The 24,738-nt window shown below is 36.0% G+C and overlaps 1 protein-coding gene across 2 annotated transcripts in view; it reads left to right on the plus strand.

Moving 5' to 3' along the window:
- Positions 1–18,430: 18,430 nt before the first annotated feature.
- Positions 18,431–24,738, plus strand: part of kug (FAT atypical cadherin kugelei) — a 35,143-nt gene continuing 28,835 nt past the window's right edge. For both annotated transcript variants that reach the window (XM_085199847.1, XM_085199849.1), the window contains exon 1: positions 18,431–18,799. The gene's annotated coding sequence lies outside the window, so the exon portion shown is untranslated. The remainder of the gene's footprint in view (positions 18,800–24,738) is intronic.

Below are 24,738 nucleotides of genomic sequence, written 5' to 3' on the forward strand. Positions count from 1 at the left end.
CCTGATTTTGGGAAATGATTTTATGTATATAAAATTATTTTTACCTCGATTTTCTTGGTAAATAACATATGAGCGAAAAAAATTAATGAAATACAGAAATCGGAATGTCTCCACCCTGGGTTTTCTATTTACTTTGCAATATACACGAGATATATGAACTAACTACTAAATAAATACTTGTATGTATATAAAAGCAGGTAGAGTCGGGCGGCGCCGCAGTAGCACGTTGGGGCGCCTCGTTAGCGTGTAACCGTGACCGTGGCTCTATTTTCGCCCTCATTGATTTCCGCTGCGTCCTTGTCGTACTCAACTACAATACGTATAGATTTCTATATAACTAGCTTTTCTTTACGTTACGTGTTTACTGTGTTAATGATATTTTAAGTTTGTTAGTTGATAGCCTTTATGTATGTTTTAAAGAATGTTTTCATAAACAATTACTATTTAACAATAATAAAACTAGAAAATAATAATAATTAAATGCTATAACTAGTATGTGTAAATGCTTTAATTAAGTTAAAAATATTATTTTCTAAATATCTCGTTTCACAGAGCTCAATGTTTGTCTTGTTTAAATTGTGGCCGATGTAGAGTCTACAGGTGCCCCCGCCCCCACCTGCCCCACCCTCATCTCTCATCTGCCCCACCCTCGTCTCTCACCTGCCCCACGCTCATTTCGCCGTGACGCCTTGTTAGCCTTTGCCCGAGATACGTTTCAGATACAAATAACAGGACATTTATAATAGGTTTAATCTAACTAGGACGCACGTCGCGTCGCTGCCAACACAAACATCAACAACTACGCTACAGCTACGGTTATTTAAATTATACGTTACTATACTCAGTCGGTTGTGAAACAAGAGCAAATACAAAGTAACTTAGAGGCGATGTCCAATTATTTTAGTTCACCAAAGGACGCCCAATTTACATGTAAATGATTTATCCTCTATGATAGAGCACCAGAATACTGCTATACATCCTCTAGAACACTATTATGTCTTCTTTTTCTTCTAACAATTGTGATTGATATTTATAATAATGCTATGATTATTTAGATGAGAGCCAGAGGAAATAGAAGTCTGTTGTTGCGGAGGGTCACAGGCGTGCTGTAAACGACAGATTGTGAGTTCAATTCCTTATTCAATCGATAATATTTTTTCTATAAATCTGGATATTGTATAAAGAACGGTAAATATTTCTTAATAAATTTACAATTCCCAAAACGTCAGCGACAAAGTCGTAGGGACGCTAATTTCGAACTTTTACCATTTGCTAAGTAAGATTAATCAAATTATACAAGTTTTTCTACATCTTTATTACCGTAACAAATAAATGTATGTTTTGTATTTTTATCATCGCGTGTTTAGAGGCTGTTGTTTTCTACTACATACTCGTGTAATGTGTACATTTTTACATATTGGTGGCGTGCCTCAGGGACGTTAAGCTCTTATGGTCCGCGTCAGATCCCGACTGCCTTACCGAGAGATCATGACATCCGCTCTACTAACGAGGCATCCTCAACCACGTCTCTGCCTCAATCGTTGGTGATTTGCATTTAAAATATTGTTGTCTGCATAGTATTTTCATCAGTGCAGGTCGTGAACAGTACAGTATTGTTTAAAAAGTTATTTTCTAAATTTGAATATACCTATATAAAACTTATAAAATTCACATATTATTATATAAAAATATTTAATTATAAAACTCTTTTATGAGGATATATGAGGATAAAATAAATAATTTAAAGGCACATATTATAAATAGGATACCCAAAAAGAAACATCAACCCTATAGCAGTGTTCCCCCTCCGTCGAGTTGCGAACGAAAGGTATTGAATGTTCGTTAATTAGATATTTACCGAAACTAATCCGTCTCGAATTCCTTTCAACGTTTTCTAAAGGATTTTCATAAACCAAATTTTTCTCGAAGTATTCAATGCTCGCTTTACGATATCACAAGACTGAACCTTTCCACCCTTTGAAAATCAAAAGAAACCTTCTATTTTACGACGACTGTAATATCTGACAGAACTATTTGAGCTATTCAGCGTCGATTCGCGTCGAATTCACCTTTATATGGGCATAACCGTTTTCTATTATTGAGATAGAAGATATAGGTCATATTTCTGCACAATTGCTAGTATTGCCGGGCATTGTTAGCGTGAAAGTCCCGCATTCGCACGCATAGGCAGAAAAGTGGAATAGTAAGAAGTAGTAAGCAAGTTGTCGTGCGTGCGGGCAACGCGGCGACATCACACGCGCCGCGGTACAACTGACTTCTTATCAGTGTACTTTATCGCGATCTCTGCTTTGAATGCTCTAACATTCCTCAAATAAACTTGTATGTGTTAACTTTTATTTTATTTGTTTGTTGGGTAAATTACAATTTCCAGCAGATGCGGGTCGATCCAAGCGGAATAATAATGGTACAAATTAGATGTATTCCCCCTGGCGCCGCGTGATGCCGTCATATGTATGTTTATTTGAAATTTGAAAGTTTTCATTACGGTTGTTTGGGCATAATATTATTATGAAACAATGTTAAACGTGAATTGTTTTGTTGTTTCGCTAACCAGATATCATTTTAATTTAATTATAATATGATAATTTCATATAATATTTACTTTAAATACTGATTTTTTAAGTGAAACAAGTACTGAAAAAAACAGTTGTATATAAAGGTTGAGACAACTATTTTGTATAACTATTCAGATTATGGGTTATAACAATTTCCCGATCATAAAATCCTAAAAATGTAAACGATGCCAAAAGAATTCCCCAAGTTCTATATTACTATTAATTTCTATACCATTTATTTTATTATAACTAAAAAGATAAAATATATTTTCGTACAAAGAACAAACATAAAATGAACATTTTATTTGTTTTAATTAAAAAGGGCAAAACGGCGAAATGTCAGAAATTTTCGTAATATTGTATCAATGTAGCCACATTTTGGACGAGTTTACGGCGGGAGCTCGGGAGAGGTAAATATTTTTACAAGATTTTACGTTGTGGGTTACTTTGAATTCCGTAACCCTTAAATTTCCTGCTATTATGTGATTCTATTCTATTTTGGGGTTCGCCAAATGTCTCGTTCTAGATTTTAAAAAAAATCTCGCTGCGTTTCTTGCGCTGGTTCTTCTTAAGCCTGAGGCATTAACTTTAGGTAACTGGTATTAAATAATTAACGGTACGTTCAAAATTTTTTTTTTTAATAAAACTATTTGACTTAAATTTAACTTTAAAGGAAATTAACGTACGAGTATCAGTACGTCACAGCTGCTAACGAACAATCTTACGTCTAGTAATACATTAATTATGTTAACTAATTGTTGCTAACTTTGACTTCGTAATTGAGTCGTCCTGTCTAAACGTGACGAGTATGGGGAGCTAGTTGTTTACTACATTTACATTGAGAAGTCAACGTTCATAATATGATGAAAGTTAAAAGTGGGTTCGATTTCTACTCGAAGAAATAAAATATTTACTATTTTCGTTACCTCGCTTTCCTCACAATGCGTCCCGAATTTGGCGAAAAATGAGAAAAAGAGTTTCTCAATACTGGTTTCTGCCTACTCTCAACCTGTCTACCCTGCTACCTGCGGGATACAGCGGGAAGCTGAATAAAATACTGAGAGATTTCAAAACAAATTTACAGATCTCTTATCTCATTCTCGACCTCAAATTTAAATCGTATATCCACTAACCGTTTTTACGCAAAAATCAGAATCAATTCATAGTCAACAATATTCAATAGATTTTTTAGATAACATATATAAAATTTTAAAAAATTCTAAATTCCTAAACGCAAGAGACAGCTGTCTTAGTTTAGGCTTCTACAAGATGTTGCTCTACGACGCCCACGCGCCGGTCACCGACCCCCACCAATTAACACCAGTTAGCGTCCGGCGAGGTGGTCTTCCTACAAAACACTAAAACGAGTGTAGCTATAAACTCACCCGATGTAGAAACTTCTTTATACAGTTACGCAACATTTACATCGCACGGCGCTCTGCGCTACAACGCCACCCGACGAACGGTAAACAAAAGTTATTTAAGTTAGGTTGTTCCCGAGAAATTAGCTTATACACATACCTTCCTATAATAGATATAAATGTAGAAGTTATTTTAAAAGTAATGGCAAATAACACACGTAAGTGTAATGTTTAATAAATGGTCTAAATACGTTAGAGATTTCTGTAGGAGAATGCAAATGAGACGATTCGCACTAGCGATACCGCTCACGACTTCGCCCGCTTGATCTACTTATATATTATTTTACTAATATGCATAACTTTTGTTTTCTAACAATAATATTATTTTAAAAACAGTATCTATATCCTCATATTGAAAAGTAATAAATTTCAGCACATTCAAGCTTGCCAAAATACAATAGTGCAAACTGCATTTAAATCGATAAAGCCGTTTAAGATTAGCGTGAACAAACAAACAAATCGTTGTGTTGGATTCTATTACATCGCGAAATGTCCCTCATAACAATTTCTCTCATACATCTTCTATGTACAGACACCGATACTAACGATTTTATTATAAATATAGATTATGAGCATATAGAAAGTCTGATGTTAATTTAAAAGAACACACTGTATAAGCGTTTCTTTTAAGAAACTTTTACAGAACTTTACGGTGTTTTGATAAAGTGGCGAGGGATGCTAATATCTACAATTTTATGAGTTAGCGAGTAAAAGTACTAATAATTACAATGTTATTTAATAGCTTATAAGTTTAGATAAAAATAAAATTTATTATTTCTTGTACTTAGCCGCCAACATGCAAACTACTTGCCCTATCGTAGCGAAAGGAGTAATTTGTTAATATTTGTTTTTCTATTCTAAATGTAAAATAGGTAAATAATAATGTATTTAGAGGCCAGTCGTGGAGCAAGGGTGTGACGTCGAGGTTATGGGTTCTATGCTCACTTCTTCGCTCTGGTGTCTTCAAAATTCGGTGGAAAGAGTGTCTTAACACTAAACTCTCTCTCCCTACCCTGCTATGCGGGATAGAGCGCGAAACTAAAAAAAACACCAAAAAATGGTGTTTAAAAGTTAGAATTGAAACGTACAATATGTAACAAAAACTAAACTAATATGAAATAATTTCATTATTTCGCTGTCACTACAAAACTTTTCAGTTCACAGCACTATGCTATTGTTTTCTCGGTAATGTTATTGTTTATTCTATTTGGCTGAATCGAATTTTAACTTAATTTTAAAATAATTTTCCGTCACATAGTAAAATGTACTGTATGATACACCTAAGTAGAACAATAATGATTACTAAAAAACAAAAACGATTCATATTATAATTAAAGACACCTTAATATTTTTTTTTTCCCTAGCCTACACCATCCCATTGTTGGGCAAAGGCCTCTCTCCACTTCTTCCATTCCGGTCTATTTCGGGCTATTGAGCACCAGTCAGGCCTATAATGGTCCAGCTCGTCCCGCCATCTCCGTTTTGGTCTGCCAATTCTCCTTTTAGAGCTTGGAATCCATCTGGTAGATGATTTCTACCTGGGTCAAATAGTGTCCTTTCAGTGCCGACAAGACAAAGAAGTCGAAAGACGAATACAAAATGCCTGGAGGAGCTATTGGTCTATGGGTGATCTTATGAAAGGAGACATTCCACCTTAATAATGATAAGCAATATAATCTGATAATTTGACAGACAGACAAACCAACAAATAAAAAACAAATATTAATTCATGTTTTACTAGTTAATTTAAGCCCCCTTACATAGTTTTTCACAAGTAGATATATTCAATGTATAGACACCATTTTTTTACAGTTATATTATACCTAGTATAGATTTCATTTCCTCGGGTGGGTTTCGAACCCACAACCAGTCGCGTTAACAGTCACACACTTGTACCCACGCCACAACTGGCCTCAATAATTTGAAAGTTAAAATTAGGAATAATAAGTAAAGATTGTCGTCGTTGAATCCATTATTGCTTTTATTGGACGTCGTTAGAGTTCAGGAATCAATACATCTTTAATCCACTGTGTAACTCTTTAGAAATGTCGAGAATACTTGTAATTAAAGTATTATGTAACTTTCTAAGTTAGCGTTTAACTTTATAATAAAGTGTACGTATAACATAAAGAAGGTATACTCGTACAAAGAATAGAGCGCGAGTGTTAGCTTTAGTAAGGAATTACTTTAGAATATTTCATATTCATATTCATAGTGTTTCAATTTATTTTTCATTTGTATACGTAATGTTTTGTTTTGCTAAGGAGAATAGGGATTATCTTCCTTACAAATATATAATAACAAAAACTAAAATATATAATAATTCCCGAGTTTAGTCGTAGCGCAGTGACACAAGCTGCTAAACGCGACAGGTTGTGTGTTCGATTTCCACTTGAGGTAATGAAATATTTAATATTTTCAATTTCTCCGCTCTGGTGTCTAGGCAAATTGTGGGACTGAATTCCACCACTAAGCACACAATATCTTCAGAATTTACACGTTTGTACCTCTTTACTACGACTGGCTTCTTACATTTCGAAGTAAAATCTCAATTACATTACACTCGCACCAATACATCTTAATAGACATTTTTCAATACAATATCGAAGACGAGAATACCCCAATACCTTTATCGAGAATAGATATCGATATATTTACATTTATCTGAGCACGCATCTCTTACACGAACTCGACTCTAACCCGTGATATATAGTGATGGCTCCACAGAAATTCCTTTAAAGCGGTAAAGCGGATGGAGTGTGATTCAGGCGCGAAGTATCTCCTCAGTGAATTACGATGTTTGGTTTGTCATTACCGGCTGCTGCTCCGACTCGGGACGCGCTTCCGTCTCTATTTATATCACCGCTGGTGAAGGTGCGGTGCGGCCGCAAGCGGTCGAGACCAATACATTACGTATAATATATGAATAGTAAACTCCAAGCATTAGCTTGACGTTATATTCCGCGCACCGCAGAGTAGGCAGAGGGAACCTAGTGTTAAGACACTCCGTTCCCCATTTTCCGCCGATTTCTGGAGACAAGACGCTGTTGATTGGCGGAGCTCAACGCCGAGTTTTGCCTCAACACTAGAGCGAAGAAATTAAAATATAACTTTAAATAAAAATATAAGTTTTAATATTTCACTTCTTCAAGTGGGGATCCATCCGATAACCAGTCGCGTTTATAGTCACACACTCGTGCCCCTGCGCCACGGAATAGTAAAAACTAGTACGATTTATATGGATAGCGGAATAGTCAGAGAAGATCTAGTGTCAAAATATTTCGTTCTCCTCATTCCTCCCACATTGCGCTTATCAGAGACTAGGGCGAGTTACCACGGGCACTTAGAATATATCATACACAATTTTTAGGTATTTCTAATGTCTAAGGCTAGTAAACTATTCTATTTAAACCCTATCAAATAGCACATTGCAAAAAAATAGAAATACCAATACTGCACTAAGTGTAGACAGTCGAGGAGTTCAGCACTCACGCGCGACCCAGAAATAAAAAGTTTGCTTCCCGTTTTAAAAAACTTATCGATCTTCAATGTTTCGATACGATTGCTGTTCATTTCAGTGACATTTTCTGCTGTGAAATACGAGAGCCAGTTTATTTTTTAATTTGAGTCTCCCGTTAGAAAGTTTTACAGTCGATTACTGACTGTCGAAATAAATATATAGTTCTGTTTTAAATTCTACTACAACTTATCTTCAGTTAATATAAAAGGCCACCATTTCTTAAAAATTTTATTACAAAAAAATAAGAGTAATTTTAAATACCCCCTTTTATATTTAAATAAATAATATATTTAAACTTATGGTTGATATTATATCATGAAAAGCCTAATTAATTAGTTTTCATGTAAAAATACAAAAGATGAGAACAAAAGAGCGAGTTGTTTCGAATAGGAATTACACTATTGTACTTTTTGAAACAAGAAACTTCATCAAAATAATTATTTGCAGAATTTTTACAAATGAACATAGTTACAAAGATATATACAAAGATATATTATAACCATGGTATATATAAATATAATTAAAGTATAATGACCATATTTTTTTAATAATTTCCATTAACTTCATTTCTTATGCAGCCCAATCCTCTGCGAATATTGATACACATTTTTTAAGGTTCCGTATTTTATAAGGAAAAATCGAGATGTTTATAGGATCACTTTATTGTCCGTCTGTTCATCTATCAAGAGTATAACAAAGGCTAAAATCCAAAAAGTTTAAAATTATAGATATTTCATAGAGAAAAAATAATTACAAACTTATAAATGAAATTTAATTTCATACAAAAAGAGTGGATACGTCCGCAAACTTAGTTTTGTCAACTCATACAAATTGTACTTCTCGTTGACATACTATCCTAAAATTGGTACGGAACCCTCGGTATTCGAGTCGACAACTAATTAAAGCAACCAAGGTTACAAAATCCTAATCCTAAATATCCTAACTACTATATGATCAGCATCTTCACAAAGAAGAACTTCTACATGCCTACTATAATCCCTTCACATCACACAGGCCCTTCTACCAGCTACAGTACGACAGTACAACAGGCGAAAGAAGGCAAAGGAAAACTCTACGTAATATATTCGAATTATTACGTTTTCTTCAAAGTAAATGTGTTGATAAAGGCTACCCGCCGTCGAGCGCGCATCTGCCGCATCAACACGCGTACTCGTATAGGTATACAAAATATCTCTGAACGTTTACTTGTAAACGAGCTCACGCTGTAATTACCTTTTATTACTTCGATGTAACGGCGGCGCGGATGTACGCGGGCCCCGTTATACTTGCTATCGTGAAATTACTTCAGTATTTACTTAACACAAACACAAAATAAACTAACCAAAAAATATTAATGTAAGTTCTTATTTTTTTCAGAACACTTCCGGTTCCCTGTTTCTGTCGAGTTCTGGATCCAGCAGGAATCGAACTCACATCCTTTCGCTCTTAGAGTGGCACATTTGTGCCCTAACGCCACGACGGGTGTCTAGAGTTAGTACAGTCCTCCTAAAAGCTTTAATAACAATTACGATCAATTAATAGGAAAATTATGGGTCAGTGTCTAGTACATTATCTATATATATAAAATCGAAAGGTCACTCACTCGTCACGAAATCTCAGAAACTACAAGTGCTAGGAATCTCAAATTTTGCATAGGATTTACTTATAGGACGTAGGTGCTCGCTAAGACGGGAATTTGCAATATTCGACTTCTAAGGGGTTGTTTTTGGGGTCGAAAGTTTGTATGAAACTTCGTTACTACAAATGCTAGGAGTCTCAAATTTTGCATAAAGTCACTAGGACGTAGTCATGGAGACAAAAATTTATAATAACATTGTTCACGCGGGTGAAACCGCGAGCGGGTCGCTAGTAAATAATAAATTCTGTGTTTGAACGTGCTAATATCAGAAACTACTGTTTTAAATAAACATTACTTTTCTTCATTAGTCTACATCATTCTTGTGGTGGCAACTCTGAGGCTAGGGCTACCTAAGGCACCTGAGAAATGTCACAAACAACGCTTAACTTCTTACGCGAGCAAAGCTGCGGGTGAAAGCTAGTAATAAAATAAAATTAGAATTAACTATAGCTATTAATATTATAGATCTGCTATAACAAATGAACAAATACATATATAATTTGAAGGCAATTCTCCGGCTGATTATTGTTCGAAATTGTACTGAAATATTCAATAACAATCTAAACAAGCTCACGATAATTACTAATAGTAATTATTCAGACGTGGATTAACCCTAGAGTGTATTAGGATTTAGTGGCTGATATTGTAAAATCTCACGTTATATGGAAATACATAATTAATTATTTAATAATTACTTTGCTTAAAGTTTCAACTTCGTTTTTTTACTTTGCTTGAAAATTTAGAACATATACATATATGTCTGTAATGTCTGTATGTTTAATGGTATGTACTAGTTCTCGACACAAAACAAGTGTCAAACTTTAAATGAAAAATCGCATATATTTCCGTTTTGAAAAAAAAAATCATATTATATTTCTTACCTACATACTAAATGTCATCTATCACCAATATTATAATACCCAAATTTCAAATCCAAATATATCCATTTCTATAACCGATGACCAGAAAAACAAAAACAAGTGCGTTCAGACGGGCGCGTGTCGCGTCGCTTCCTTTTTCTTTGAGGACTGCCATCTATTTCGGTCCCTGCTCCTTGCTCAGGCCTGCACTTTCTCCAACTATAATTACATCGTCAACACGGCGGCGCGCGCACGTGTCCACGCACTTTATGGTCTTTCATATAATCACATTTAAAATATTTATTTGATTCACAATATGTCTTTTTCTTAATAACATATGATACTATCCAGTACGTTGCTTGGTGAGTAATCCGTGACTAATAAGCTTTACTTCTTGAGATGTAGAGTTAAGTAAAAGTCGTTTGTTTTTATTTTAGGTTCTTTTTCAAATGTATTTTTTTCTTTCCGCCCAAATTTGAGACACTTCCTGGTGGTAGGACCGCCATATTCTTTGTACTACCAATGTGCAAAAACTGCGACTGTCAAAAACGTCCTATTAGACTTGAAACGCGACGGTCGTGGGTTCGATCCCTATTTGAGGGAATTAATTATTATGATTTATATATATTTTCATTTACTTACTTATTCTAAATAAAGATCACCTCTGTTAACGTTAAGGATATCTCTGATCGTTGTTACGTAAGCGCGCGACCACGCGAGGCGCCGTCCGTCGCTACAAATCTAGCCTAATTGCACACGTCCGTTCCACTTCTACAATTGTACATACGCCCAATTATCGTCATCATTACCCTGTTTTTTGGCCAAATATTTGACAGACCCATTTCCTGGACATAGAAACAAATGATTGTTCTAATTAGAGGAACTACAGTTTCAAATTCCTCATTAACAGTTTGGTACTGTACGTTATATAAATAATAATGTTATGAAAGTTGATAATCTGGATGAACATAAATGAACTTACAGTGATTTCAGTTTGTTTTTTAGATTCAAAATGAAAAATTTTTTTTTTCAAAAGAAATTTTAAATACGAGACCGTCGTGGCGGCGGGGCCCAAGCGTGTGACTGTAACGTGACGGCTGTGGGTTCTATTCCCAATCGGCGGAATTAATTATTATTTACGAAAGTGTCTTGACATTAGGTTCCCCTGCCTACCCTGCTAAAAACAAATTAAATCTTTTTTATATTAACCCATTACTATAAAAATATAATACAAAATACGTCGTGAATAAGCTCTGTGACCGCCATAAGTTATACCGGCGTGAGGGTGCAAAGCCAGCGGATAAGTAAGTAATACTTTTTCCTGATAATACTATTAGGAAAATCGTCGCCAGTTTCTAAGGCGTAGTTGTGGGGTGCGAGGTATAGACCGCCACAACCACGTTTTATGGGATATCAGCGCCTAAACCTGCAAGCATTTGCTGAATGTGCGACTCGAGGGGACTCTTTACGACAGTAAATCCTGTTTCTAAAAGACGACACTTAACACACTGTTTCTTGGGGTCTCTCTGGTATTATAGTTTTTTGAGTTTTTGTTTAAAGACTTTTATATTTAAAGTCATTGATTAACCAAATATATTTTTTTGTGAGAAACACAAAACTAAGAAAATGATTTATTTTAAATAACTCATTTAAAAAATCTCATTATTATTTATTTTTTAAAGTTCACGCTGTAACCCGCAGTCAGCAGGGTAAGCAGAGGGAAGTAAGTAAGTGGTGAAACTCAACGCCACGCTTTTCCTCGTTACCATGGCAAAAAAAAATATTAAATATTTTATTCCCACGAAAGGAAATCGAAAAATGCAATAAAACATTTTTTACCCACTTATGTACAATCACGGCCACAGGTAGAGAATTGCGGCGTACCCTGGACGTGCGCTTTGAATCAATCCTTTTCGGGTCTTGTAAATCTTCTGTCAGCAAAATTGGACCTAACTGTAGGTACCAATACTCAATCTCCAAACCCATTGTATCTTACATTGCGGCTTTCAACCACAAATAATATATCACGTGAGTTTTTCAACCATCAATGTATATGAAACAAGACGACTATATCCCGACTGGTGAAGGCAGATCCTTCGCAACATGATTACGGTATCTCGTGATCAATGAGCGTGACCGGCGCTGACACCAGTCGTACTTTTTGTAGAGCTTTTATTGCTGTTCTAAGTTTAAGCTGTAAGCGGCCGTTCTAAACGCACTTGCCAAGTGGATGTTATTGTTCTTAGCGTGATATTTACTGCTGGAGCGTATCGCTTTACGACTGGAACATTGCTACGATGTGGAGTAAAACTTTTACTTTTAATTCATTGTTTTCATTCATAGAAAGTGTTTGGACCAGTAGAGATATTACTCCACAGAAATGCGGTCGTTGATGAATGACATGACTCCTTTAAAATGTTGTACGGCTTGCAATGTCGCGCACAAATTCTTGAATAACACCTAACATAGTAAAATATATTAAAATCTATGTTATCTTGCATGTGACGTAAGCAGTAATAACAAATAGTAATATTTTCTTTTCCTCGCCCTGGCAACGTAGAGTCGAAACGCGGCGTAGAGTACCGCCAGTCAACAATAAATCAATCAACAAAGTCGCAATGCATCCAGAACTCAGCGGAAAATTGGAACGGAATTGTCTTAATGGAAATCAAGTGTTTTTACACTAGGTTCCAAGGTTCCCTCTGCCTACTGCAAGGTGTATAAAGAAAAAAAATATCACTATTAAATTTGTACAAATATATTAAGGTCAAAAGGCGGATATCCTTTATAAATATCTAACATGCCGCATTACTTTCAATCCGACATCACACCGGCCTTTACAGAAGCTAACAACGGCTCGGTAATGATAGCATTACACGTACTCCTCGCACCCACGTCCACCTCTGAGCACCCCACATGTATCGAATTTAAAGGATTACCAAAAAGTAACGTGATAGCCCCCACAACGTGCTCGTTTTATGGCTAACGCCGGCAGTGTAGAGTTTGGTGTATGTGAGTCGGGAACACCTATTAGTGCTTCTATTGGAGTATTAAATATCAGTAACAGAAGGGAAAAGTGACGGCTTTTGTTTATGGATTCGTTTATTTAGAGTCGCTTGAAGTTGATTTTTGTTTCAGATATTTTTTGAATAATTTTATATTGTAGGAGAAGATTGACTTTTTTTCACGTTGTATCCTGCAAATAGCGGGGTAGGCAGAGGGAACCTAGTGTTATTACACTCCGATTTCCATTTTCCGAGTTGTTGAAAAGTGGAAATCAACTTTGCCTTGATACCAGAGCGAAGAATTGAATTGAATTGAATTGAATCTTCATTGATTTTAAAATAAACATTTAGGAAATAAGCTTAAATTTTTAATGAACATTGTTCGTAATCTATATTTTTTATCTAAGCACACATTACTCCATACGTCCTGGAACTGGTAAAATAATGTATAAAATCTAAAACAAAGTCATTACAAATAGTTACAAATAGTTAGTTAAGTAGCAATCCCCGACGTACGTAGGGTGGTACGAGACCAGCCCGCAGCCGGTAAGTAGCTCTTGGAAACGTAAAGTCTAACATAAAATAAAGTAAAGAGCCATAAAATGCTCCTCTGGAGTGTGTTCGACGCGGCGGTAACGGCACACAATTTAGGGCTGCGAAATGAATTCTCAATTCGTAAACCAATTCAGCGTCCATATTTAATTTCGTTTATTCATTTCGGAAGACATCTCCGCCGGAGCGATGAACTCTGAATAAATAAGTAGGCAACTCAAACAAATTGTACCGATATTACGCATTATCGGTGGAATTATATACACTGATAGAAAAGTGGGAGCGGACCGGTGTTTGTTATTTGCTCGCGGTAATCATTCGGTACACTAAACCTAGTTTGCTTTATTGCCTATTGATAGCAGCACGGTCGCGCCCACGTTCCTCTCCCCCCTACTCCCCCCACACTCCCCCAAGGAGTACCGTCGCGCACTGCGCGTACGCTATCTAATCATAAGATAGGACAAGGCGCCGGTTTTCTTGATTTCTAATAATTTCAATACATTTAATCGTGGCCATAAATATACTAAAGCTGTACAGTTATATATATATTTTTAGAGTAGTAGTATTTTTACTTAAATAACGGAATATAGCGACATTACTTGTCCTACCATAAGCTTATAGTATAAAAATCTTTAAAAAGTATAAGACTTATCCGGTAAGGTAACAATACCCTCTTATCCGACGTTTCCTGAATCTAGTATTTGCAGTGGAAAGTCACGGCCGGGCGTTAGCTCAGGAGTCAGGATGTTTGCGAAGCACTCGACGTAGCGCCGCCATGAGCTACGATAACACGCGCTTCGAGAGCCTCGCGCCACCGAAAATGGATAATATTTTTATAAGGCGATCCCTTTTTAAAATTCAATCGAAGGAATAAAATTGCCAATAATATTATTTTTTATAAATATTATTTGCTCTACATTGACTTTCAATGAAAAGTGTTAAATTAGTCTAATTTACAAATGTTACTATATTACATCATAGATCATAGACCTAGACTTGAGGCCAGTCGTGGCACAGGGGTACAAGAGAGCAACTGTAAAACCAATAGATCGTTGGTTTGATTCCCACTCGATGAAAAGAAATATTTATTATATTGTCTCTATTACATTTCTTCGCTCTGTTAACATTGTACGGGTGTAAAGATAAAAACTATTATAGACCTGAAATCATCTGAAGATTTGGATGGGCGTTTTTAGTCCTCCTACAAAACTTAGCACTATATTAAAACGTAAATTATAATAAACCGCAAAAACACAAGAAATGGACACGTGTAGGTCCAATAATTAAAACAATAACAATGAAAGTTTTTTTTAAATCTTATCAGATAATCATTCAGCTAATAAACTAATTTACGCAAAGATAAAAACCTCCATATGATGTCAGTGGACGTAACTTAACGACATATACAAATTTTAATAAAATATAAGGACGTTAAATTATAAAACTCTTAAAATTTAAAACAATATTTTAATTGGTAACTGGTTAAATTTTAATAACGTTATTAATATAGATCAAATATGCATCCAAGGAGATAACACACGTTGAATCACCTTCACGTCACGTCGTCACGTCCACGTGTGGGATGACTAACGGTAAGTCAGCAAAGAAAACACTGATAGTGAGTTATTATAAAGTTTCCTTTATTGTTACTTAGAATTTCCTATAACACTCTACTAGTCATGATTAGATAAAATTAATACACATTTCTGCTTACAATTTAGTTTTAAATTTTACCTTAAATCCCGCATAAGCTGGATAGGCAGAGAAAACCACGTTTTAAGAAATTCCATTCCCCACGCACTGCCGAATGTATCTAAAGACTTTGCGTGTAAAGTCTTGGAACTCCACGTAGTTCTTCTCCTTTCTATAACAGGAGTACTTAGTGTGAATAAGCTAAGGTAAGATTAAAATTTCAAATACATATATAAAATTCAAATGAAGTGGTTGTATACGCCTCGCAGATGTTGCCAGCGGCGCGGATGCGGCGGACAGCACCTGAGACGAGAGGTGAGCGTGGGAACTGCGCCTACCAGCTGCCGACTGTCGACTGCCGCTCTACAATTCTACCTGCTGTCTCTATAGCGGATCTCTAACAGATAACAAAGCCTTGCAGTTATTTTTATTTCTCGCGTTTAGCAGCGTTGGCGGAGGGAACCTGGGAACCTAGTATTAAGTCACTGTGTTCTCATTAAGACTATTCCATTCCTCACTTTCCGCATATCCTGGAGACATTGTGTGTTGGAGTGGTGGAACTCGCGCTTTGCCCAGTTAAAAGAGCCAAGAAATGGAAATAATAAATATTTGATGTGAAAATTAAACCCAAAACTTTTTGAACCCCTTTGTAAGCTTACGCCACGACTGGCCTCAATTATATACCTTTTACTTACATACAAGTATTTACTCATCCTTATTTAAATAAAGTCTTGAAAAATTCAATATCTGTAAAATTTTTCAGTGCCATTACGTTTCTCTAATCGACGCAAAAATTGTCAGGATTTTTTGCGGTTTGTAATAAAAGATCTTGTCCCAATAATAAAACACGAAAATTTCAGGAGGGAGATCTTAATAACGAAGAATGGAAGGGTTCGTGAAAGCAATAAATTAACTCGGCTATCTTCCTGAGCTCAAGTGCGTGATAAAGCTTGGAGGAAAACGTCCGAAATTTCCTCAAAACCACGGGTCAAAGAAATACTCCTTTAAAGTAGCTTTTAACTGAGATGAGGTTTTATATTCAGGCCAGTTGTGGCTTAGAGCCAACGCCAGCTTGTGGGTTCGGTTCCTATTAAAAGAAATGAAATATGTCATATTTTCATTTTCTCGTTCTCATGACGAGGCCAAACGCGGCGTTGAGTTCTGCCACTCAACATACATGTGTATACTATATGCCGTACACCAGAGTAGGCAGAGGACCCTAGTGTCAAGACACTCCCTTTCCCATTTCCTGTCCAATTCTAGAGACATTGCGCGTTGAGAGGCGGAACACAACGCCGCGTTGTCCTTCGACACCGGAACGAAGAAACGAAAATATATATTTAAATAAATATTTTATTTCCTCGGGTGGGGATCGAACCCACTACCAGTCGCGTTTACAATCACACACTTGTGCTCATTCACCACGACTGGCCTCAACTATACCTAAAAAATATAAAAATATTGTATCTCGTATACAAAAGGCTCGTGTTACATCTGCTAATGCACGAGCACAACGGAAACGTGAATCAATGACACATTAAAGATATCAGATTAAATGGAACATTTATCACGGCTCATTTCATGATCGATTAAGTTTACATTACGATTAATAAAAAAAATAAACCTAACGTTTAGACGTATATTGGATAAACAGAACTTTCGTAAGTAAAAGTTTCGTAACTAGCCGTGCTCAAATTGAAAATATTTTAGATCAATTTTTAATGTATGAAAATTAAAGAGACTACTTTTTCCCATCGCCCTGTATCACGCATATAACAGGGTAGGCACAGGCACCCTATGCTAAGACACCCAGTTCATTTTCCGTAGAAATTACGAGGCATTACATGTTTAGTGACGTACCTCAACGCCGCGCTCTGCTTTGGTATTATAGACTACTGGATGCTTTTGAACCCTGACGAGTGTGAACGCAATGAAATGACACTTTAAGTATGTATGCAAAAAGCAGCGTCATGAACTCATGAGTACGTACGAGTAAAAAGTAAAGTCCAAATCTGCCATAGCGTTTGTTTGTAAGTCGTCCGGCCGCGGGATCGAGAGCAGTGAGCTGGAAAAAGGCACCGGCCCGTGTCGAAACTGTCCAATCTCTGGTGTCCTCGAGGCTGCAGCCCCGGCTATAAATACCTGACAGAAAATACTTATTACTTACTAAACTCTACCTTCCTTTAAGTTTTTCAATATCAAGTTACCTGTAAAATTTGATTCGTTTCATTTTTATGCTCATCATAAACCTACTTTTAAGAGAAATTTGTACTTAGTTTTTTGACACTATATGCATATTTTATATAAAAATAATATGCAAATTTCGTTGTATTATTTCATTGGCAACTCTAAAAGCCAGTTCTCGGCGACGAGGTTTCGTCACACACAGGTACCAGTATTGGGAAAGTTGGCGACTACTCCCACTCGCTCCCACCTGCGAGCCTTCGACATATTGCAGCGAGTGCCATTGAGACCATTCACAGCGACTCTATGTTTTATTTCTGGAATTTCTAGTATTTCTGGTTACCGTCCTACGACCTACTCACTGTTGACTGTGCTCTCCATTCAGCACACGCCAACTTAAATGTGAATGTGTATTCGTACATATATGTACAAGTATAAAAGAAAATGTAACTTTATAGAGTTGCTAGTGGTAATTCTAAAGATATCGGTCATACATTAGAGGCATTACATTTTAAAAAACTTTTTTGCGTAAGAAGTAAGTCTAAGTATATATTATTTTATTTACACAAACTAAGCTTTGTAGCGAAGAACATTTCAGGCATTATAATTCTTTACTACGACTCTACAATTTAACCTAACTACAGCCTTACATTCAACTTGGGTAGTTAAATAGTGAAAAGTTCACTAAAGTCTCAGTATAAGCTTGCTAGTACAGTCAAGTACAGAAATACATATACTTTTCAAGTATGCTATAGGCTTCCTTGAAATATGTGTATCGAATGTAAGCACGGCGATGCAATTTGCCTTTCACAAAAGTGCACCGAGCAGTGCTGACTGTGCGGGCACGGAGCAGCGTGCTCGCGGCTCGAGAGCGGGCAACAACCAAGTTTATAGGGCAAGCTGCGGGGCAACCTCCCCTCCCTCCCCTACACCCGCTCGTCCCCTCGCCAGTGTCCCCGCACCCCGCGCCTACGCCGGTGCAGGCCAGTCAGCCGGCGTGCGCCCCGAGTGTTATACGTGCTGTACGCGGCTTCCCTCTCGACCAGCCTCCCCGCACCCCGCACGCCGCCTCTACACGCGCGCGGTCTGTCTCTCGATCGCGCTCAGTACTTGTGAAAACTTCCCAACTTGGAATTGTTCAATAAGTGTGGAGTGGATCGTGGTGAAACATAATAGTGAATTGTTGTAAAGTGGCCGAACGGCAACTCAGGCCGGTTTGAGGCGAGTGCCTGCCGCCTGCCGCCTGCCGCCTGCCCTCGCCGTGCTTTCTAAACGATCCCGAGCGGCGGCTCAGCCTGTATTCGCTTTAAACGGATATTTAAAGTGAATTATTAATCTGGCTTCGTTCAGGTGAGCGTTCCGGAGGACTGCCCGAGATACTCGTAGGATGTAAATATAACATGAGCTCGACAATAATACCGGCTCAGTGCTTTGACACTTTAGATTTAACGGCTTCTACACAAATGACTCACGTTGCTAGCTTTAAAAAAGTCAAAACAAAATATAACACGCTCGCGTACTGGTAGAGCACTTTGCTAATAGACCATCTTAGTATCTTATAGAAATATGGCCATAAAATTTTATGGGGTTTTCAGAATATAACACGTGCGTTTGACAATCATTTCTGCCAAATTAAAATTTGCCTAAAAATTATGGTAGTAGTAGCGCGCTCTCTATCGACTCTACCTAATTCAAATGGCTTAGTCAAATTACAATATAATTTAATAGTAACATGTATGAAATTCATCAAACAAATATTATATTTACATTTTAGGAAACATATTTTTATGTTACCCAAAAAGTATTTTTTTCATAAGTGTGGAATAACTTAAAAAAACAGTTCGTTCAGTCTGGGAAAATACTTTTCCATGCGTACCACACAGCAATAAATGATTTTGCACTAATTTAATTACATCCCAATAAATATACTATCAAAATAACTCATAAATAAAATTAAATCAACTTCAAGCTGTATCCAGCACACAGCAAGATAGGCAGAAGGAACCTAGTGTTAAGAAACTCCGTTCCCCACTTTCTGCCGAATTCTGGAGGCATTGCGTGTTGAGTGGTAGAACTCAACGCCGCGCTTTGCCTCGACACCAGAGCGAAGAAAAGAAAATATAAACGTAAATAAATATTTCACTTCCTCGAGTGGGGATCGAACCCACTACCGTCGCGTTACAGTCACACCCTTGTGCCACGGCGCCATGATGGCCTCATAATTGTTCAAAATATCAAACTAAAATAAGTGATTTCCAGAAAAACATTGCATTAAGTAGAGTCATCAGTGTAGGTGTAAACAGGAATCACCTATATACCTACTCGTAGAGTTATATCATTTCAAAATATCTATCCACCAAGTCAGTTTTATATATATAATTGCAACAATAAAATAGCTTTTGTAAGTCTATACTAAATACAACGAAACGATCCATAAAAGAACGACCATTTAATTTTTTAATTGCTTCGAATTCAACGTATTCGACGTCCATTGATTTCATTCGCTGAACCTGCCTATTTGTCGAATGAATTAAAAGCAAACAGCAGTGAATAGACACTCTACAATGGATTACAGCAGTGAGTTATAGAACCAGCAGAACCAATCGCTAAGCAAGAACTTATATGCTTAAACTGAAGTCGGTTACGAATGGAATCCATTTAGTAATTATACCCCGACTGTGTCAGCGAAACAGTTTATTTTTAATTGTATGAGAACTCTTTGAATATCGTAAATGCCTATGTAATTTATTTGATGTTACATACTCTACTCTGGAATTCAAAAGTTATTGTCGGCACACTCATTCACTTTTGGCATACATATTATGGACATTAAAAATTTCTCCTAAAAATATATGAATCATCGACTTTCCAAGATATCAAATAAAGATTAATCATAGAAGTAAAACTACCTGATTAAAGATATCCAAATAGTAGTGCATATTTTAAAAATAATAGAAGTAGAAATTTGAAAAAATTGCGAATGCAAAAATTAAATTGGTAGCCAATTATTTAAGACGAAAAAAGAAACAATTATATAGAAGAGTATAAAAAGCCCAAAGTATTTTTACAAACAGGAAAGTCATTTACAAGATTCTCATACTCTACTATTGTAATTGACACTTTTAACAAGATCGACCTCTGCTAATAGCTCACAACGTGACGGCACTGGGGTGACGGCATCTGCTCAGATGCTAATTTACTTTTGTTAGATCTTCTTCTTCCTCCTGGCTAATCCCGGCTATTGCCAGGGTCTGCCCTCCTACTCAACCTACTCCACTTTGCACAGTCTTTTGCGTAACGTTGCTTTTGTAAGATATTAGCTATAAAAGACTAACAGAACCAAAAAACTAAAATGGACCTTAGATTATTATCATTTCTAAAACGGATTTATAACTAGGAATTTCGATCCTTTGAAAATGTTACCTACCTGCCCATACTTACCTGATGGCCAAAATATTCCGCACATTGCAGGGTAGGCAGAGGGAACCTAGTGTTATGACACTCCGTTTCTTACTTTTAGCCGAATTCTGGAGGCATTACGTGATGAATGGCGGAATTTATGAATATCAATTATCACATTTCTTTTTTTTTATTTTATAATGCTTGAAAAGTAGGTCTTTCCTAAGCGTCTACTACTGTCCGTCGTCTTATCAACCTTACCAGCTAAACACCGATAAGATACTGCTCGGATTACAATGAGGTCACTGGCTTTAAGAACTCCTTTAGTCGTGGAATAGATTAACGAGTAATTATTGTTATTATAAAAATTTAGATTTCTCATATTATAGAACTACTTTTTGCAATTGTTGTTGACGAAAAATGCGTTTTAAAGATATTTATTGTGAAATATATAAAATTTTCCTTTCTGGAAAATAAATCTCTTTTGTATTATTTTAGATTTTTAGAAAGACGACTTTGATGTTGTATAAGTTTCCTAAATGTAATACGAGTGTACACGCAGGATACACAGGACATGAATATTTACAGACTTACAGGCTAGTCTACAGGGTAAAGTAATAGAAATTTGGGATAAAAAAATATATAACTAAAACCAATTACAAGTACACCTTATAAATCAGTATTAAATATGCTAAAATAGTTGTATTTAAACTGCACCTATAACAAAAGTCCTGAGAATTTAATACACAAAAAAAAACATAAAATTAAAATCCAAAAAAAAATCTGCAATATATTATTTAGTTAATCACGGTTCGCTCCAGGAAATGGTTATTCGATAATAACCGAGAATCCCGCAGGGTGCCGCGCTCCACACAGGGCAGCCGTAGCAGTGCGCCCGGTCGGCCGACACATAAATAACGTTCGGTAAAAAGTGCCCCTTCATTAGACGCCATATGGTATTTGAGTGAAACAGCTGTACGAAAACAGACTGTCAGTTATCAAAGATTACTATCAGGTTCAATTTTTTTTTTTATTTATACTAAGGGAACCTGGAAACTCTTAAGATTGTTCTGTGCTCCATTTTCTGCGAATTCTGAAGGCGATAGTGTTACAATTACCTACTTTAAAATAAAAACTTTATAGTTTCAAGTGAGAATCCTTACTACTCAACTAATTCATTTAATTCTACGAATCTGCATTATATATATCTAGCCACTTTATATAATACACTGATAAACTAATGCTATCATAATTTGTCGTATTGAAGAAGGATAACAAGGAAAAGCTCACAAGAATACAAATTTAACTTTAAAAAGATATTTAAATTACCATTTGAGGGCTACATTTTCTTTAGAAACTGTATCACAAGGTGTCATAAGGTACCATTTTCAAAGAAGCACAGCTCGTCACCAAAACGCCGCATCGAAAATACAATTACCGGGATAAATAAGATCCATCCCACAGATGGGACCCTCCACCCTTCAACAACACTATTAATTATTGACCCCATTTCTTTAGTATATATATAAATATAGTCAATACACAGATTATTGCCTTATTTACTAGAGAAAGAACGTTCAAATATGTTATTCTGAAATTGAAACATATTCGCGGCTTCGCCCGCTTGAACTAAATAATTATAAAGTAATAAATTCGTTTTCTAATTATAATCTAATTTTAAAAACAATATCTTTACCTATATTGCAAAAGTAAAGTTTCTTTTTGCACTTTGACTCGACAACAAAAAATATAAATTTAAATAAATATTTAAATTTCTCGAGTGGGGATTAAATCCACAAACTGTCGCGTTTACAGGCACACTTTGTGCCACTGCGCCACGAATGGCCTGAAAGTCCCTTTATTTTTAAAAAAACCTATTGAAATAAAATTACAGTATTAAATACCATCAATAACATTCTTGTATATCTTCCATATTCAGACATAGATTTTCCAATTTCACTATAAATATAGATCTAGAATCTAGATAGTAGTACGTAGTCGTCGATAATGAACGACAGCGATCTTCGCTCAGCGCCTCTAGAAGCAGAACCAAATGAGTGGAATTAAATTACTTGTCGCGAATAAAAGTCCCTCGTTGTTTTAATAAGTAACAATTGAAATACCGTCGGGGCAGTTACTGTGATACTGCGAAACGAACATAATTGCTAAATAAACACATATAGGATGAGGCCAGTAGTGGGTTCGATCCCCACTAAAGGAAATTATATATTTTAATTTCTTTGCTCTGGTGTAGAGAGAGGTAAAGCGCGGCATTTAGTTCCACCACTCAACGCGCAAAGCCACCACATTTTGGCAGAAAATGGGGAACGGATTTTTAACTCTAGGTTCCCTTTTCCTACCCCGCATACCGCGTGACGCTAAAAAACATACAGTTATTAGAACGTTGAAGTCGGAATGTTATTCATTATAAAAACTGAAGTAATTTAATTCAAACTTGCTTTCTCGGAATAAGCGCGTATAAACGGTATCATGGCCATTACGAACGAAAACTCCGCAAAGAAAATACTGGAAACATTCACATCAAAGAGAAATGCCACAAAAGCGTGCAACCCTCGCGTGAAATATTTAAATATCATAGACAACCCACATTTAGCAGAATGCACCTGTTTATTTTACATTTTGAACAAACATCAAGTAAATTAATAAATTTACTTCAATTCAGTAAAAGCTGATGAAAGCCGAATTCGCCGAATTCTGGTTCGCCGAATTCGTCATGGTTTTTCTACTTATCAGAGTTTACCTTAGTTTACCAGAGCGAGGAAATGAAAATATTAAATATTTAATTGCCTCAAGTGGGAATCGAACCGACAACATGTGGCGTGGCTCTGACAACTGAAAATTAGTGGCATGTAAAGGTGGGGGACGGGAAACGTAGTAGCAACTAATTCTTACTAATAATTTATGTATTCTTAAAAAATAAACTTTCAATTACCATCGAGGTGTGATTTGTTGGCGAACGATTGAAAGCGCAGTAGTTCTAGGTTTGATATCGGATAACGGATGGATGGATAGATTTTTTTTCCTTGACAGGCTAAATACGAGATAAAGCGTGAATTATTATTGATAATATCCAATAATTCTTTACAGTAATTTTATTTCTTACACTACCTGAATCTAGAGAGCTTTTAACTAGTGTTGTCTTCTATATTTGAATAATTTGAGGTAAACTACAGACTTAGATGATGCACTTGTTGTTTTTGAGCTCAGAGCAGTGCCTGGGACTTGTGAATACAGGAGAAGGCTTCAGGGGTTCCTTTATCAAAACACTAACACCTTTCGCCTTCACTGCTCCAGCCAGCTTTGAGGTAATTTGCAATAGCAAATTTGAGAAAGGAAATAATACTGTATTTTTAAAAATTAAAAACTTGGCTGCCAATTTTGATAGAAACAATGGCCATGCTATGGTATATTACAGAGAAGTAAGACACAGCATATTATTATCTATCGATAAATATAGCAACCTAACAGTTACGCAAATTATCTATTATTATTTAATTATTCCAAACCGAGCGAACTGACATAAATGTTTGTTAAATTACAGAACAACAATGTGTGAGTACGATATTTTAATACATATTTCTATATACTTGTGTATGTATAAGGAAATTATCTAAATAGAAAAAAATAACTATCAACAAAAGGTCCAAAATCTTTTATTTTCTTAATTTAAATTTAGTTTAACGTATTTTCGAGCCCTTGTAATTTATATGTATGAATGTTAAATGTCGTATGATATCTCTCAACTTTTTCTGAATATATGTCATCAACTTACAAAGAAATGTAATAGAGTATGTATCACGACTAAAGAGAACGTTGAGTCCAACTATAAGTAACATCATATACACTAGCGGCAGCGTGAAGGCCATTCT

The sequence above is a fragment of the Heliconius melpomene genome, chromosome 17 (genome assembly GCF_056956725.1).
Source record: "Heliconius melpomene rosina isolate 202511_hmr_F chromosome 17, ASM5695672v1, whole genome shotgun sequence".
Lineage (NCBI taxonomy): Eukaryota > Metazoa > Arthropoda > Insecta > Lepidoptera > Nymphalidae > Heliconius > Heliconius melpomene.